The sequence below is a fragment of the Columba livia genome, chromosome 4 (assembly GCF_036013475.1).
Source record: "Columba livia isolate bColLiv1 breed racing homer chromosome 4, bColLiv1.pat.W.v2, whole genome shotgun sequence".
NCBI lineage: Eukaryota > Metazoa > Chordata > Aves > Columbiformes > Columbidae > Columba > Columba livia.
This window is the reverse complement of record NC_088605.1, coordinates 5381332-5397915: the sequence shown is the minus strand read 5'-3', so window position 1 is coordinate 5397915 and position 16584 is coordinate 5381332. Positions and strand designations below refer to the sequence as shown.

At 38.1% G+C, this 16584-nt stretch overlaps 1 long non-coding RNA gene across 1 annotated transcript in view; it reads right to left on the bottom strand.

Moving 5' to 3' along the window:
- Window positions 1-1970: 1970 nt before the first annotated feature.
- Window positions 1971-16584, bottom strand: part of LOC110364260 (uncharacterized) — a 95925-nt gene continuing 81311 nt past the window's right edge. The window contains exons 3-5 of the long non-coding RNA XR_010472030.1: window positions 13973-14076; window positions 6382-6469; window positions 1971-2100 (exon numbers count right to left, since the gene is read on the bottom strand). This is a non-coding gene — a long non-coding RNA (uncharacterized LOC110364260). The remainder of the gene's footprint in view (window positions 2101-6381; window positions 6470-13972; window positions 14077-16584) is intronic.

Below are 16584 nucleotides of genomic sequence, written 5' to 3'. Positions count from 1 at the left end.
TTAAAACACATGACACCCCTGTAAAGAGGACAAATTTCAAACATTATCCAGATTGTGTACTGAAGTTTGCAGACATTGTGATTTGTCCAGTTGGGTCTTATCATTCTCACAATTTTCCCCTGCAGCAGTTGCACTGGGGAACATCAGACCCTGGTAGATGCCAGGGCTTTAATCTCAGAAAAAGCCAGGGCTTTTTCAAGAAAGGTGTCCAAGGAGTTAAACTCTCGCTTAGACACAATAATTTGACATGGTCTTCCTTTTTCTGGGACAGATTAACAGGCACAACAAGCGGAATGGTATCTCAAAGCCTCGCTGCCACCTCATGAAGTGTGTACTTGGTGACACATGAAAGATGCATGGAGAAGGCAGATCATAGGTAACACAGGTGGCTTAACCATTTAGGAAAATAAAATAAGTGAATGAGTTAGAATTAAAAAAAAAAAAAAAATCTATTGAGTTAAAGAAATGGAACCATATCACTGTTGGGTATTTTTTGTTTGAGTTTTTTGAAGATTTCTGAACTGGCAAATTGTGAAGTTGGGATTGGGTACAGAGATTAGAAGGGAAACTAAACAATTCTAACAGGACTGTTAATGCCAAGACTCTTACTCCAAACAGCCCTGCAGCCTTTGGCAACAATCGATTCCATTTGTGAAATGGGAGAGAGAGAAAAATGAGCACAAAAGAACTGAGCCATTCAGTAATTACCAGCTGAGATTCAATTTATGGAACAGCTGAAAGAAGTGAGAGAAGGTCACACCAAATTAGAGACCAAAACTCAATGTTGCCGATCTTCTGAGCACCTCTGATTTGCTGTATTGGAAGCAAATTCCTCTTGTCTTTACTTAGAACAGGTTCAGTCCCATTCATTTCAGTGGTATCTGGGATTTCTTTCTTGGAAGACCAGCTCCTAGTGCTGGTGACAAGAACCGTAGGTAATGATGAAAGCAGTTTGGCTACAATTTAGAAAACAGTTATACTATTTCCAAGGAGAATGGAAAGCTACAGATCTGAATCATCTAAATTAATAGGCACTTTGGAATGAAGTTGAAACAAAGGTTAGCCAAGACTTTTGTTGATAGAAAACACAGAGTTGATGGTTATATATAGCCAGCTGTGTACGTCTTTAAACCTTTACAAGGTAGTCTGAAGCCAAGGATTGGTTTGCTGCAAATTTAAATACTAAGAAAGCAGATTTAGGATGAATATAATATTTTACAGCATTCCTGCTTACACTAGCCAAAATCAAAAAAAAAAAAAAAAAAAGAAAAGATAAATAGATAAATCCTCTTTAGCTTACTAAAGAAGTAACAGAACATTTATTCCTGGAATAGCATGGGATGGGGGGCGTGAGAGGGAAGAACAGAAATAAAAGCTGGTAGGCAACATTTGTTGTATGCAAAACTGACTGCAGCATAGAAAGTATTAAAGTGTGTGACTGTAGCATATCACACACAAAACATTATGTGCCACATCTACTAAATCAGTGTTTCTCTGTGCCTGGTAAGTATAATAAACAACCCCTGTGTTTAGATATTTCATCACTTGGATGTGTTAAAATAAACGGTTCCTCCATAACCTGTTTAAGGAAAGTCTATTTGGAGGGCCCTGCCAAAGCTAAATCCTGGGTCAGACCTGCATTTGTGGTTGCAGTTGAATTAGTGTTTTGAATTCCCTTCTCTACCCGACTCAGCTCAGTCTGGTGCCCTTTACTTGAAACTGGAATTTGGCAACTTTGCAAAGACTAAGTTCACTGAGACAACATTGCGAGATTTGCTTGCTCATCTAAATGGTGTCCCAGCTTCCTCCAAATAAGAGGATTCTTACAGGGAAGGGATTCAAGAGCTGAACATGTTTAGACTAGTGCGAGGCAGTTAAGAGGGTATTAAATCACAGTTTACAAGTGCTTATGAGGGACACAAGGCAATAGGCATTGCATTTTTATATTGCAAAATACATTTTGTCCACTTACCTTTAGTCTGACTGTGACGAAATGTAGGATTAATGTCTATCCAAGCAGCCAGAAAGGGCAGGCCAGGGAAAACCACAATACTCACTACCATAATTTTTAAAGCTTTTCAGTTGTACGTGAAATAAAAGCTGTAAGTAGATATTTGGATAGATAAATTAGATAGCAGCAGATAGTGAAACCAGAACACACTTTTTGCCTGGAGAGCTTTTTAGCTGTTTAGCACATCTAATCAGTCAATTGAAATAGAAAGAAAACAACTTGCAGCAATTTACTTTCAGTTCCAGGCCATTGGCACCATATTGAGAAGCAGAATTTGGTGAAGGGCGCTTAATGGATTTGAAAAGCATCTGTTGTGTCCCTTCACCAATTAAAGGCTGCTTTCACACACCTTAAATAAGTAAACAAACAAACCATGAATAATTGTGCAGGTGGCTGTTACTTCAAAGACACAGGCCAGTATTTCAGAAGTTCTGCGACAGCATCGACAGCATCGCCTAAGTCAACTCTACAAGAGCTGAAAGTTTTGCAAATGGCTCTGGAGTGATGTTTGTGGTCTTAGGCTGATACAGAAAACATCTGCTCAACAGCAAAGTAGTGTTCAGAGTGGTACATTCATCCCCCAAGCCTTCGTACCTTCTCTCATCTGTTGAAATCTGTGATGCAGGATGGATTTAGAGCCTTGTGCTTCATAGCTGCTAAGGGAACTTTCTTCCACAAATGTGTCTGCTTTTGAACCCATTTATGCGTCTGACCTTCTGAAAATCCTGTGGCATTGAATTCCACAGTGTAATCATATACTGGATGAAAAAGTGCTTCATTTTGTTACTTTCAGACCAGCCCGCTCGATTTTCTGTTTCTTAGAGTGAATAATGTAAGAACTTTCTCCTGACTATTCCTCATTCTCTTTCTCCATGCAGCTCATGATTTTGCATGCCTGTCATAGTCTCCCTTGCTTTTCTCATCTGAAAAGTCCTAAACTACTTGCTGGGTTTTTTTTTTTAGAGAAGGTTCTTCATGACTTTGCTCTTACTTGTCTTTTTTTCATTCTACCTTTTTGATGAAGATAAAATTATTTGTATATGGGCACAAAGACACAAGCACAGTAGTTTGGTTTTTTTCACTTTGGCTTAATATTTTTTATATTATATTTTCTACTGTTTTTATTTGCCATTATGACAGCTCTTTATTGCTGAGTGGAATTTCTGAATAGACCAGGAACAGTGACTTGGCAAAAGTCAATTTAGAGGTTGCCTCTACTTGTGTACAGTGAGAATTTCTCTCCCATGTGTATTACTTTGCATTTAACAAGAATTGTCTTTCATCTGTGATTGTGTCTTCCTGTAACTCAGTCTCACGAAAACTTTCCACAGTTTTTCACAATGTATTTCGGTTTGGAATGTCATAAATCATTCTCTGGCATCTGCAAATGTTGTCACTTTGCTGCTTGTTCCTCTCTGTGGATCACTTATGAATATTTCAAACAACATAAGTCTTGCACAGATTCCTTTGGTGACAACTGTGGCTACTGGGCTTTTTTTCTCAAATCTTGGAACAGTTACTATTCTTCCGCCCTTATTCCTGACACCTTTTTTTTTGTTTGGATATACTCGAGTAAGCAGGTTTGGTTCGTTTTTAATTTCCACCTGTACTATAGAAACCACCATAGCTTTTGTTTTGAATTTTATTTGGGTTTTTCTGAGAGGTGGAGGGTGGAGCTTTGTTTTTAGTTTTGAATACTGATTTAATACTGATAGACGTGTGAGAAATAACTTATTTCTAAAATATTTTTTAATTATTTTCCACTGTATCATAGTTAAACACATGACTATTAATTCTATTATTTTAAATGCATTTTAGAAATTTACCAAATTGTTAATTGAACCTATTAGTCTAACATAGAAGTCAAACCTACAAATCCATAGTCTAATATTTCTCAGTGTTACTTTTCTCTAATGCGCCTTTCTGGGATCTTCTTTTTGATCTCTTCTTAATATTCAAAGGCTTACTGCAAGAATAACCCCTATGGCATGGTCTAGCTGGTTGTACAGAAAAAAAATAGAATTAAAAAAAAAAGTGTTTTTTTTTCTTTCTTTCTACTTCCCCAGATTCCATGATACTCTTCCTCTCGCTTCTTCCCTTAATGACCCTCTCATAATTCATTCGCTCTATGAAATTACAATTTCCATCTCATTCCATGGCTCAGCATCCCTCCTCCACCTGGCATAATTGTCTCTTTGCTGTTTCACTTTGGTGTTACATGGGTAACCACTAGCTCTGAAAAAGAAATATGTACTAGAGTTTCTTCCTCCCCCAAAAGAGATAAGCTAATAATGACAGGCTTATCGTTAAGTGGCAGGAGCAATAGCTGATATGAAGTTCCCAAGGAATCAAAGGGAACCAGGAGGCAGAACAGGAGGTATAAAATCTACAGCAGCTGCCCTCAGTACTCCCAGAGAAGGTTTTGAGCCTTCCTGCTCTGCCCCTTCTGCTTGTCCCCCTCTTTTACAAGTTGAATACATCATGCATTTAGTCAGTTATTTTATATCCACGAGGAACCAGGCTTCCTTCAACAACATAAAAATGGGAAGTGATGTAGTTTTGATTTTGCTTTTTGCAGTTTCCTTTCTTCTTTGGCATTACACGAGTTGTACATTTCCAAATTCAATGCCATCTTTTCAGCACTAGTGTCTAAAGATCTTTGAAAAATATTCGCTCAGAAAAGGACATTGGGCTATTTCTTTCCCAATAAGTGTTTTTTATCCCTGTGTGTTTTCTCCTGGTATAGATGGATGGATTTCCCTTTCAGAGGAGCATTCACACTTCTCTAGCCCTTCTTTCATGTGCATAACGACATTTCAATAGTCTTATTAGGACAGATAAAAAAGAAACTATGTTACATCTTAACCAGCTCCTGGAAGTCCCAGAAAATTCAGTAAAAAACCTAATGGAAGATATAAGAATTACTTGGGTGGATAATGAAGTTGGAACTGGTGTTTTGAAAATAATAATAAAAAAAAATAATATTTTTTTTTTTTTTTACGTATCCAGCCCTTTATCAGTAAGCTAACTGAATAACCCTACTCATCTATTACTTACACAGAATAGTCAAAGAAACACCTACTTTTTTTTTTTCTTTTCATATTGATATATTCTATTTGTCTGCATAGACTCAATTTTATTCTTTTCAATATGTAGTCATCATTCTTTAATTTACTATAGTGTATAGTTAATTACTTTCTTTTATTTAATTTTCACCAGATTTTGGAATGTTAGGAAAATATCCTCATGCTGAGTAATATTATACTTCTGTAAGGAATGAAGTGAACCCACATATTGTTCAGAATAATTAGGAAGAGATCAGAATCTAATTGTAAAGAACAGCAAAGATTCTGGTTTATCTAGAAATCAAATTGTCCTTCAGTAGCTGAAAATTCCAGAAGGCATTGTGTTAAACAATTTCCCTTCAATATTAATTCCTGATATCTTCAAAGATTTTGGTTTTGTTTTTTTATCTAATCCTCTGAATTGAGATAATATGGATGAAATCATACACAGAGTTTATGGCTCACTGTAGAATTCATTACTATGGAAATGTCAGAGACAAAGTTCATGACAAATGTCAAGAACTGTTACTTCTTTTTAGTTTCCAAATGAAGACTCTTACTGGAATAAAATAATCACATTGGGATGCTTTCTACTTCCCAAATAAATACAAGGTTAATTTTCATGTTACTAAATGACAGAGTTACAGTAAGTGTGGACCCCGTACTTCATAAAAATCAATGAATGCAAAGGATAGTTGTAGGAATTTACTCTACATGGAGAATTCTGATCTTCTTCAGCCATATTTATTCTTTGTTTCAACTATTGAGTGTCTCAAACAGCCTTTCGTGTTCACTAAAAGTGAATTTTGATTTGAAACAATAATTTGCTTTCATGATCTAGATGATCATGTTATATATTAGATAAATGATCCTACATATCTCTTAGAGCCAGTGTCTTAACAAAGAGCACAACATTGCTGAGAGCCAGAGAGAGGAGAGAGCCAGACCAGGCTTCATCCACCTTTCCAAGTGACTGAAACAACAAGTTAGAAATAAACTCACATTTCAAATGACTGATTGGTCCTCTCACTCCAAATTTGGTTAAAGAGTAAATTAAATTATTTTTTGGAACAAGGCGTAGTTGTATTTAGGGTAAAGAATCAGAAAGGCAAGACAGCTGTGGCACTTGATAAATGAGACTAGGTTAAATCCATCATGTAGCATAGCTGGAGGAGTAAAGGAAAATTAAACTAATTGAAATGAAGAATCTAATGGGTTAGCCATAGGTATGGGAGAAAATGAGATGTCAAATACCAGCTCCTTAGGTGAGATACAAATAGAGAAGAGAAAAATAAATCATTGTACCTTTCAAGAAATTTGAGGCATTTGAGCTCTTCTTTCCCATCCTGGAAAGTTCTCCTAAGGTGCTCAGTGCTCATCACAAATTCCAATGCTTTCAAGAGAAAAAAAAATCTCAGTGATGTACCTCAACACAGTTCAACTGAAGGAAGTTGTAATTATAGACCGGTCAGCCTCACCTCCATTGCTGGGAAAGTAATGGAATGACTTATCCTTGGTGCCATCTCAAGGCATATCAAGGATAAGAGGGTAATTAGGGGCAGTCAACATGGCTTCACCAAGAGGAAGTCGTGCTTGATCAACCTCATAGCCTTTTATGAAGATATAACGAGGTGGATAGATGATGGCAGGGCGGTGGATGTGGTCTACCTTAAATTCAGTAAAGCATTTGACACAGTCTCCAACAGCATTCTCATAGCTAAACTGAGGAAGTGTGGTCTGGATGATTGGGTAGTGAGGTGGACTGCAAACTGGCTGAAGGAAAGAAGCCAGAGAGTCGTGGTCAATGGGGCAGAGTCCGGTTGGAGGCCTGGATCTAGTGGAGTGCCTCAAGGGTCAGTGCTGGGGCCAGTACTGTTCAATATATTCATTAATGACTTGGATGAGGGACTAGAGTGTATTTTCAGCAAGTTTGCTGATGACACCAAGCTGGGAGGAGTGGCTGACGCGCCAGAAGGCTGTGCTGCCATCCAGCGTGACCTGGACGGGCTAGAGAGCTGGGCGGGGAAAAATTTAATGAAATATAACAAGGGCAAATGTAGAGTCTTGTATCTGGGCAGGAACAACACCAGGTTCCAGCATAAGTTGGGGAATGATCCATTAGAGAGCAGTGTAGGGGGGAGGGACCTGGGGATCCTGGTGGACAGCAGGATGAGCATGAGCCAGCACTGTGCCCTGGTGGCCAAGAGGGCCAATGGCATCCTGGGGTGTATTAGAAGGGGGGTGGTTAGTAGGTCAAGAGAGGTTCTCCTTCCTCTCTACTCTGCCCTGGTGAGACCACACCTGGAATATTGTGTCCAGTTCTGGGCTCCTCAGTTCAAGAAGGACAGGGAACTGCTGGAGAGAGTCCAGCGTAGGGCAACCACAACGATTAAGGGAGTGGAACACCTCTCTTATGAGGAAAGGCTGAGGGAGCTGGGTCTGTTTAATTTGGAGAAGAGGAGACTGAGCGGTGACCTTATTAATGTTTATAAATATATAAAGAGTGAGTGTCACAAGGATGGAGCCAGGCTCTTCTCGGTGACAAACAATGGTAGGACAAGGGGTAATGGTTTTAAACTGGAACACTTAAACTTGAGAAGAAACTTCTCAGTGAGGGTAACAGAACACTGGCCCAGGCTGCCCAGGGGGGTTGTGGAGTCTCCTACTCTGCAGACATTCAAACCTGCCTGGACACCTTCCTGTGTAACCTCATCTGGGTGTTCCTGCTCCAAAGGGGGAATTGGACTAGATGATCTTTTGAGGTCCCTTCCAGTCCCTAGCATTCTGTGATTCTATGATTCTAAGTTTAATATTGCGCCCAATATAGTATTTAATTTCACTATCAAAGCTATGTTTACTTTCCTGCTTGCTTTCTTTTCTTTCTTCTTCTGTAATTCTACTCTGAATATCAAGTGTGAACCTTGAATATTTTATTGTTTTCTTCAAAATACTTCCTGCCATAAATACATGTTTCCAAGTTCTCTATGTCTTTTCTAATAATATCTACTTGTTTTCCAAGGAGTAAGAAAGGACTTATAAACCAAGATCCGAGAATCCAGCTGTTTTTTGGGTTTTTTTCTCATTAACAGCTCATAGTGATAACAACATTTACTGAATCACTGTTGTTATCAACCACCTTAAAAAGTTGTCATGACTTTATAAATATTGTAAAACCAGAATGTAACAGATGTAACAGATGAGAACCAAGAATATTTCATTTAACTTCCCGTGGCATGCAATTCTGAAGGAAAAGAGAGTTTCTGAAGGAAAAGAGAGTTTCTTTCATCAGAAGCAGACTCCCATTTCCAGAACTGCTGGAATTTGAAATTCATTGTGTCACATCATGGTACAAGAGGCAGCAAAGAGAGAGCCGTAGCCTGGTTGCAATACCACCACTACTAAGCAGAAAGGCTAAAACTTAAGTTCTACCTCTTCTTCCTTCAATCAAATTCATTAAACTTTTTCTCTCTACCCACCTGTCCATCTTTATAATGCTTGTCAGTACTCAATTATCTACAGAACTTCTATCCTTCTTTCAAGTTTGGCGAAATTGTTCAACAGATCCAGACGTTATTATCTAAGGACAGACTGGTAAATGAATGGCCAACACAATCAACAAAACCCCTTGAAGGAATCAAGGTAAAAGCAGTAAAAAGCTGCTAGCAGTAGGTTAATGTCAACAAATGTAGACACCAAAAAGAGAAGCTGTGGTAAGTCTTCTTACTGAAGCTGATCCAGTTTTAATCAAAGAATTAAAGATTCATCAGGCTACAGGTAAAGAGCAAAAAGAATCATGACTCTTTCTAGTGTTTAGGGCACGTGCCTGGCTGGGGAAGGAGGGAAGGAGGGAAGGAAGGAAGGAGGGAAGCAAGGAAGGATGGAAGGAAGGAAAGAAGGAAGGAAGGAAAGAAAGAAGGAAGGAAGGAAGGAAAGAAGGAAGGAAGGAAGGAAGGAAAGAACTTTTGTTGAAGGACAGTCATGGCATTGATGACTTTGCAGTTCCCATCTGTAGCTGGAATTAAACCAAGTTAAATAGCTTTACTGTTTTGTGACTGTACATTCTTAAGTTAGGTGAGCTATGGAAGGCCCCATCAGCTCTAGGACTACATAAGTTTTTCCAAGGCAGCCTCCCAACTGGACTGTTCTAGCAATTAAATAACTATACAGATACTAATTTCTAAGCATATGTAGACTACTAATGATCCTATGTCATAGAATCATATAATAGTTTGGGTTAGAAAGGACCTTCAAAGCTCATCTAGTCCAACCCCTCTGCCATGAACAGGGACATCTTCACCAAGATCAGGTTGTTCAGAGTCCCATCCAGCCTGGCCTGGGGTGTCTCTCATCTCTGATTTGGATTGGGTTTGAATCAGAAGCAAACTGGAAATAAGAATTTATTACTTGTTCTCAGCAAAAGAACGAATCACCTAGTGTGGATTTTGTTGCCAAATTCATATTAATTATAAATTCTGCCCATATGATATACTGAAGCTACACTTCTCACTATAGATATATATATATGAAAAATGTGTGTATGTATGGGTAAAACAGAGGGAGAATTAAAGTCTATAAAACATCTAATTTAGGAATATATCTTCATGTGGTAACTTGGAAATCACTATAACCTATCAGTACAGAATTAATTGCATCGTGTTGGCAGAACAATGGGAGACTCAGCTGGCTGGCTCACATAAATTTACCCCGTTAGCTACACAAAGATCTAGCACCACATGGATTTGCACTGTCACACACTACAAATTCATCATTTATAATTGATCAATATTGTTGAGCACTTCTGAACAGTCGTCACTTTTGTCACAGCAGTGCACGGGGCCAAAATCAGATTACACCAGGTCAGCAAGAAACACTGAATACACTCTGGGCCTGAAGCTACCTTCTTATATATTAGAAGAGAATGTAATCATACTCGTAAGGACAATTTCATTGAAATTTTGGTGTAACTTCACTTGTGTTTTTCAGTCCTTTTGGCTTTTAAGTGCAAATATGGTACTTTACGGACACAATTTAAGCGGGGTCCAGAGTAGTAATCTGACAAGCACAAGGCATTGCCCTTTAAAGTTGCTTTCACATCACTGCACATCATACTAGCTCTGAGTGTCAGGATGCTAGTGAGGGGTAAGCTAGTAGAGGTCAAAAGAGAGAGATTAAAAATCAGCATTTAAGAGACAGCTGATGAAGTAGTCAACAGTGCACAGTGCAGTATTTAAAAAAAAGGAAAAAAAAAAAAAGGATTTTTTAATTTTTTTTTTTTTTTTTTAATTTTAAAGAAGAGAGCTTCAACACATGCCAATTCAGGCGACAAATCAAACCGGACATTTGGCAGGAGATGGATGCCAGACAAAGCAATCCCCTTAATAAGTTTTGCTTGAGCATCTTTCTGTGTAATAAACTTCCATCAGGGAAAAGACCCTCAGATCCCTTTTTATCAAGGGCAACAGATTTACAAAAGGATGGTGTTTCACAGGGAAAGCGATGTCATCTTGTGAGTCTCTTTCATTACCAACATGCCTGTTAGCTGCTGGGACAGAGAAGCCCGTCTTTGATCTGTGAGAAACTGGCTAGGAACACTGTCTACTCATCTCGTTTTAATTTTACAAAACTGCAGCAGGTAACTCCAATTTCACACCCTGCTTCCTTCACAACTTCTTAGCGAAGGTCACACACTGCTCTGGATGCACAGAATGGCTTTCTCCTCCAATCTTGCCATCAGCAGCAAAAGAATGTTGGAACAGGTGGTTTCTGTGAAAAGTCTGTATGTCCTGTGCTCAGATGTGTGACTAGGGTTTGCGAGATGCCCAAGCTAGCTTTAAATAAGTTGGCTTAAATCCATGCAGTGGATTGTGCAGCTGAGGTTACAAAGCTCTCTTGCCATCCTTGAATTGCATTCAGATACTGACTTGTGCTGAGCTCCTGTCAGTGCTATAGCTATCACTACCAAAATTCATCCTGGATTTCCATGGATGTACCAAAATCAGAGGCCCATTATTTGTAGTAAAGTCCAGCTTTACTTTGTATAGACTTGCCACAAATTCCCTGAAATTTCCCTACTGCGACGTTCCTCTTTTTTTTATCTTGCTAACCCATGATTCAGTAGTGATGTTTCATCACCACTAGAAGCAAGAAACAGATTGCATCTTGAGGTATCTGACCTTAGGATGGGAAGAATAACTTCCTAGACTTAAAGAATTTTATTCATCAGGGATATGAGTCAATAGCTCAAAAGTAGCTATCTACTGTCATTTTAGGTTCTGTGGAGCACCCTACCTGACTGCTGCTTCAGCTGCTGCTCAGGAATGGCAACAGGTCAAGGTATACTTTTAACTACAATTAAATTAATTATTAAAATGTAACTAAGACTACTTACTGCAACAGTTTCCTGAAAGGGAGTCACTGATAGAACTCCCTCCCTAACTCTCAAGGTCCCCAGCAAAAAGACAAGCCAATAAATTCTGAAGCAATAATTGAAAACAGCCCACCATAACAGCCAATTCAATTATAATGGCTCCAAGGATGAAAGATTCGATTCATTGGATCAGTGGGCGAGTTTTCTCCTGTACTTCTTGTGGCTTCAAGGTACACATAGAGAACAATGTTTGCTGCTAATATTTTACAAAAAAAAAAAAAAAAAGAGTGGGCAGATGAACAACCAGAGGTGTCCTTAATGTTTCTTTGCCATGGGAGGCGGAATGCTCAGCTCAGGAAAGGGCATAGCAATCTGGTTAGGAAACCTTTGGCATGCTCATAGTTGCCTTCAGGTTGCAGACATATACTCAACAGCATTCTTGATTTGGGAGGGACTACTCAGTTTAGAGGATAGCAGCCTCATGAAATATAAGTGAGGATTATTTAATGTAATGCAGGTTAAAGTGAGCATAATTACTACAATTTCTGTGAACATGAAAACATTTTTGCCCAGGAAAGCAATACTTGTAAATTTACTCTTTGTGTACTGAATTTACAACCTCAAAGAAGGAATCTCCAGGAAAATTAGAAAGGGATGTGGAGTAACACTTGATCTAGAGTGCACAAATGAGATGCTTTCAAACATATACAAGAGGAGGCAGTTATCATCTTTCATTTATTCACAGCAGTATCATCTATGGGTAGAATGATACAACTTTCTATTAAAAAAAAGGCATGATCTATAAAGGGTTTTTCTCTTTAGAAATGTTAATTTAAAAAGTATTTTTAAGTCCGTATTGGTCCCCAGCAAAAGGCCATCAAGATGGCTGGGGACTGAAGCATGTGGCGCAGGAAAAGAAACAGAGGAAAGTGGGTTTGTCAAGCCTGGAGAAAAGGAGGCTTTGTGGGATCAGATAGCAGCTGAGTCAATGAGAAGACACTGGTCAGACTCATCATAGAGCTGCCTGGTGGGCAGATGAGAGATAACAGGCATAAACTAAAGCAAGAGATTCAATATAAGGAAAAATTTTTTTTCACTATATGAACAATCACATAGAGGTGCAGGTTGGCTGGGAAGGTTTTGCAAGTTCCACCCTTATTGGTTTCCAGGCCCTGACTGGATAAGACCTCAGCAATCTGGTCTGACCTCAGAGACAACCCCACTTCGAGCAGGATGTTGGACTAGAGACCTCTTCATTTCCTCTCCATCATGAATTATTCTTTGGTCCTATGATTCTTTCTCAAAACCAAAATTTATGCTGTTTATGAAGGCTTCTCCTCCAGGCAGATTGCCTACCCATTTTCCAGAATGTGCCCCCAAATTTGAAATATGGCTGATGAAGCTAATCTGAAAATAAAAAGCAGATGGAATGTGAGCCATGACAGACAAAGGACATCCTCAGAGTCATTAGAGTAGACAAAGAAAACTCAGTATAAAACCAAACCCACTGTAACAAAAAAAATGAAGAGGAGACATTTTTGATTTACTGAAGAGGTTTGCACTCAACCCAAGAGAATAAGAGTGTCCTGTCAGTGATTAAAAATAAATATGATCATAACAATATCGGGGTTTTGTAGCGTAGCATAATAACGGAACATTTTGTTAATCATACACAACACACAACAAGTGAAAACATGAAATAGGATCCAGAAACAAACTACATAATTTCTAAGTAATACCCTTTATAAAATATTATTTCTAAGTAATATCTTTCTTCAACTATTCATATTTTGCAATAAATTTTGGAAAAATATATCCTCATTCTGAAATAAAACAGTTGATGAAATATTCTGGAAGGCAATTCAACATTTCCACTATATCTAAGAAGCACCTATGCAAGACAGAAATGGTAATTTAATCAAATGTGTTTGAGAACTATGTTTGCCTTAAACTGTTACATGAGACTACAGGATACCAGCTATTTGTTACTAACTGCATCTTTTCCAGAAGTATTCATCACCCTAAATATCAGACAAAACTTTGACACAGGATTTCTATGCTAACAGTGCAATTAAAAATAAAATACCTAATGAAATATTAAAGAAAAGCTGGTTTTGATTAAAGTAATTGTTAAATACAGTATATTTTTAATAAAAATGTTACAGTCATAATAGTTTCCATCTATTATATGTCCAGCTTTTGAGGGTTTTTTTTAAACCTTATTTAAAAATATTTGCTGTGGTTTACAGAACACGCTTTCAATTGCTGCTACAGTTGAATACATCAGACAAGGACATGTTCTCATACTGTTTTAGAAGCCAGCTATTTTCAGTCCAACAGCATCAAAACTTCCATGTTTTATTGAGAAAACACTAGGTCCCTAATATCTGATTAACTATTTATTTTTTAAAATAAATTATTAAATAATGTAATATGAAGATGGGTCCATGTGCTTGATGTTAAGGACTGGAAAGACCAAAAATTGGTATATCTGCAGGTCAGATCCCAAGAAGGAACCGTGATGTCTACCTGATGTCTTCACTCTGCATTTTACGGATCTCCTGTGTGGTCCTGTTTGCCTTCTCCATCCAGGCTGCAAACTCTCCAAGGCGGGATAGATGAAAAGGTTTCTCCTACAAGACATTTATTTAGTGATTATTGTTATAGATCTCTAATCCCAGCTGAGGATATAGTGTCTGTGACTGAATAAAGTGTCTGTCACATAAAGCTACACTAATGATCGCTCAGTGCAATGAAGGGTTCCTAACACAATAAACTGTATATATCCAGCATTTTTAACATGTATATGAAAGCTATATCCAGAAATATTTTGTTGATTTTAGTTTTGCCTTAAGAGATTTCCTACATTTTTACTAAATTACAAGTATCTTGTTAGACGACACAACATGTTTTTAGATGTCTGAAATGAGTGTAAGGCTTAAACATGGCTTTTCTTTTATATGCATATTTTATTATTTTGTCCACAGTCAGTTCTCAGGGCACTGACATTTTCAACTTTGGCATGCAATGGCCTGGCTTCTTAATACTACCATAAAGGCTTCTTTTACATAAAAATGAAGACTTAAATTCTGCTGATGGACATGCTGATGCAAGTCTGCTGGCACCAGTGGGATGGCACCAGAAGGACGTGGCACTACTTCTGTTCCCTGAATTCAACAGCCCCTAGGAGTGTGCAGCTCTTTTTAAGACGAGTATGGTTTTCTCTGTCATACTCAATAATTCAGATGATTTGAACTTAACTCAACAGCATGTAGGAAATTTACTGTAGATGCTTTGAGTACTGGAAAGAACCTTCTGGCACAAGAGTTTGTTTTGCTGTATATTTTATTAGCAGTCAGTAGTTTGCAGGAGCTTTTTTGTTGCTGTTTTTCTTTTTCAGCTACTCATGGGCCCAAGTGTATATTTGTTTATTGGGTTGCGGAGCAGATGAATTCTTGCTGTCTTTGTATTCCTATTTCATGACAGTGGAAACTTCCACCTAGGACAAAGAACTAAACAAGTCTCAGTTCTTGGCACTGAGAACTCCCAAGACAGTATTTTCCCCATCTTTATAACAGCAATACAAATAAAAATACTCATAGAAGTGTTGTAAATACATTTGCAAAGGGTTGTGTGGACTGATATTTGCAATCTTTCCTCACCTGTTTTCCTTCAATGTATCTTCTGTTTGGGTTCTTTTATATCCTCAATCTCCAATAATTTTGTACAGATACTACAACCTTACTGCTTTTCTGGACTACTTAGTTAACACTATGACATGATAAGCAGGGGTCCACTAGAAAATTTAGAAGTTGGAGTGCTCTGTTGGTACAAAGCAGCTGGGAAACCTTTGAGAATTGGCAATAACATCTAAAATTTATTTTCTTCCAACTACTTCTTTAAGTCCAAGTCATGCAATCCGATTTCCAACGTGACAACAGACACACTGGGAGTTTCAGCAGAGAAGCTGGGGACTGATTACTCAGCCAGCCTTTTAGTACTCAATTTGTGATAGTATGTAAGAGCCTCATTTTCCAACCAGGCTCCTGTTGTGCTAGGGAATTTTTTCTTACAAATACCAAACTGAAGACAATGGGTAGATTGGGACAGATGAACTACTAACCCAATTGCATGTGGGATAGCTGTTGCAAGAATTAAAAAGAGAGAGTCAACCTCTCAAACTAGCACATTTTAAAAACTTGCAATTCCGACTACAAGGAATAACTGAACCTTAAGAACTTGTCTGCCTGGGCTTCAAGTTGATAACCCAAATGCCATTCAAAACCTGACAACTTTAGCTTAATGCTGTGTCTAAATTAAATATACAAATGTCTAAATTTAATACACAGGTAAGCTGAGAAAATCTTTTCCCCAAGTAGTGTGGATGCTGAAAGCATGCAAAAATTAAAAAAAAAATAGGAAAAATTCATAGAAGAAAAATCCATAAGAAGATGTCTTTGAAACATAAACTGCTGGAAACCAGAATGTTTTGGGGAAAGTATCTCTGTACATTTACTTTGTCCTTACACTTGCATTCAGGTGTCTGCTACTGCTCATTTTGTGAGACTGTGTTAAATGAACTGATGCAATACAGGAGGTGTTATAGTCTCCTCCACAAATGAGTTCTGAGCTGGACCCACTGAACAAATCTCCAAGGTCTGAAGGAGCACTGCTCCATTTACGTAGCACTAATATTTGATCAAATAAGCTATATATGTCTGATGCCAAAGCCCTGGTGAACACAGGCACAGCACCCCAGAAGCACTCTACTCCCAATGACAAAGTGGAGTCTCTTTGCATGATTCTCCCCAAGGTGTCTGGATGTGTATCTTGAAAGAGAAAACACCCTGGACTGTAGACCTGCCCCATGTGGCTTCCAGACCAGAAGGGATTTTCATATGACCAAAGCAGATCAAGGGCAGAAAAGCAAAGATATTTCTATATACATGCCTTTAACAACAGTCCTGAGAGAAAACAAAATAAAACAAAACAAAACTCTACACACTTTTGTCAGGACTCTTTTTTTACTCACATACACCTATTTCTATTTTTATTTATAACCAATGTTGCAGTCTGTGCAAGAGTCAGGATTATATCAGTTCTGGGTACTTCATTTAGTTATGCTATATCTAACTATAATG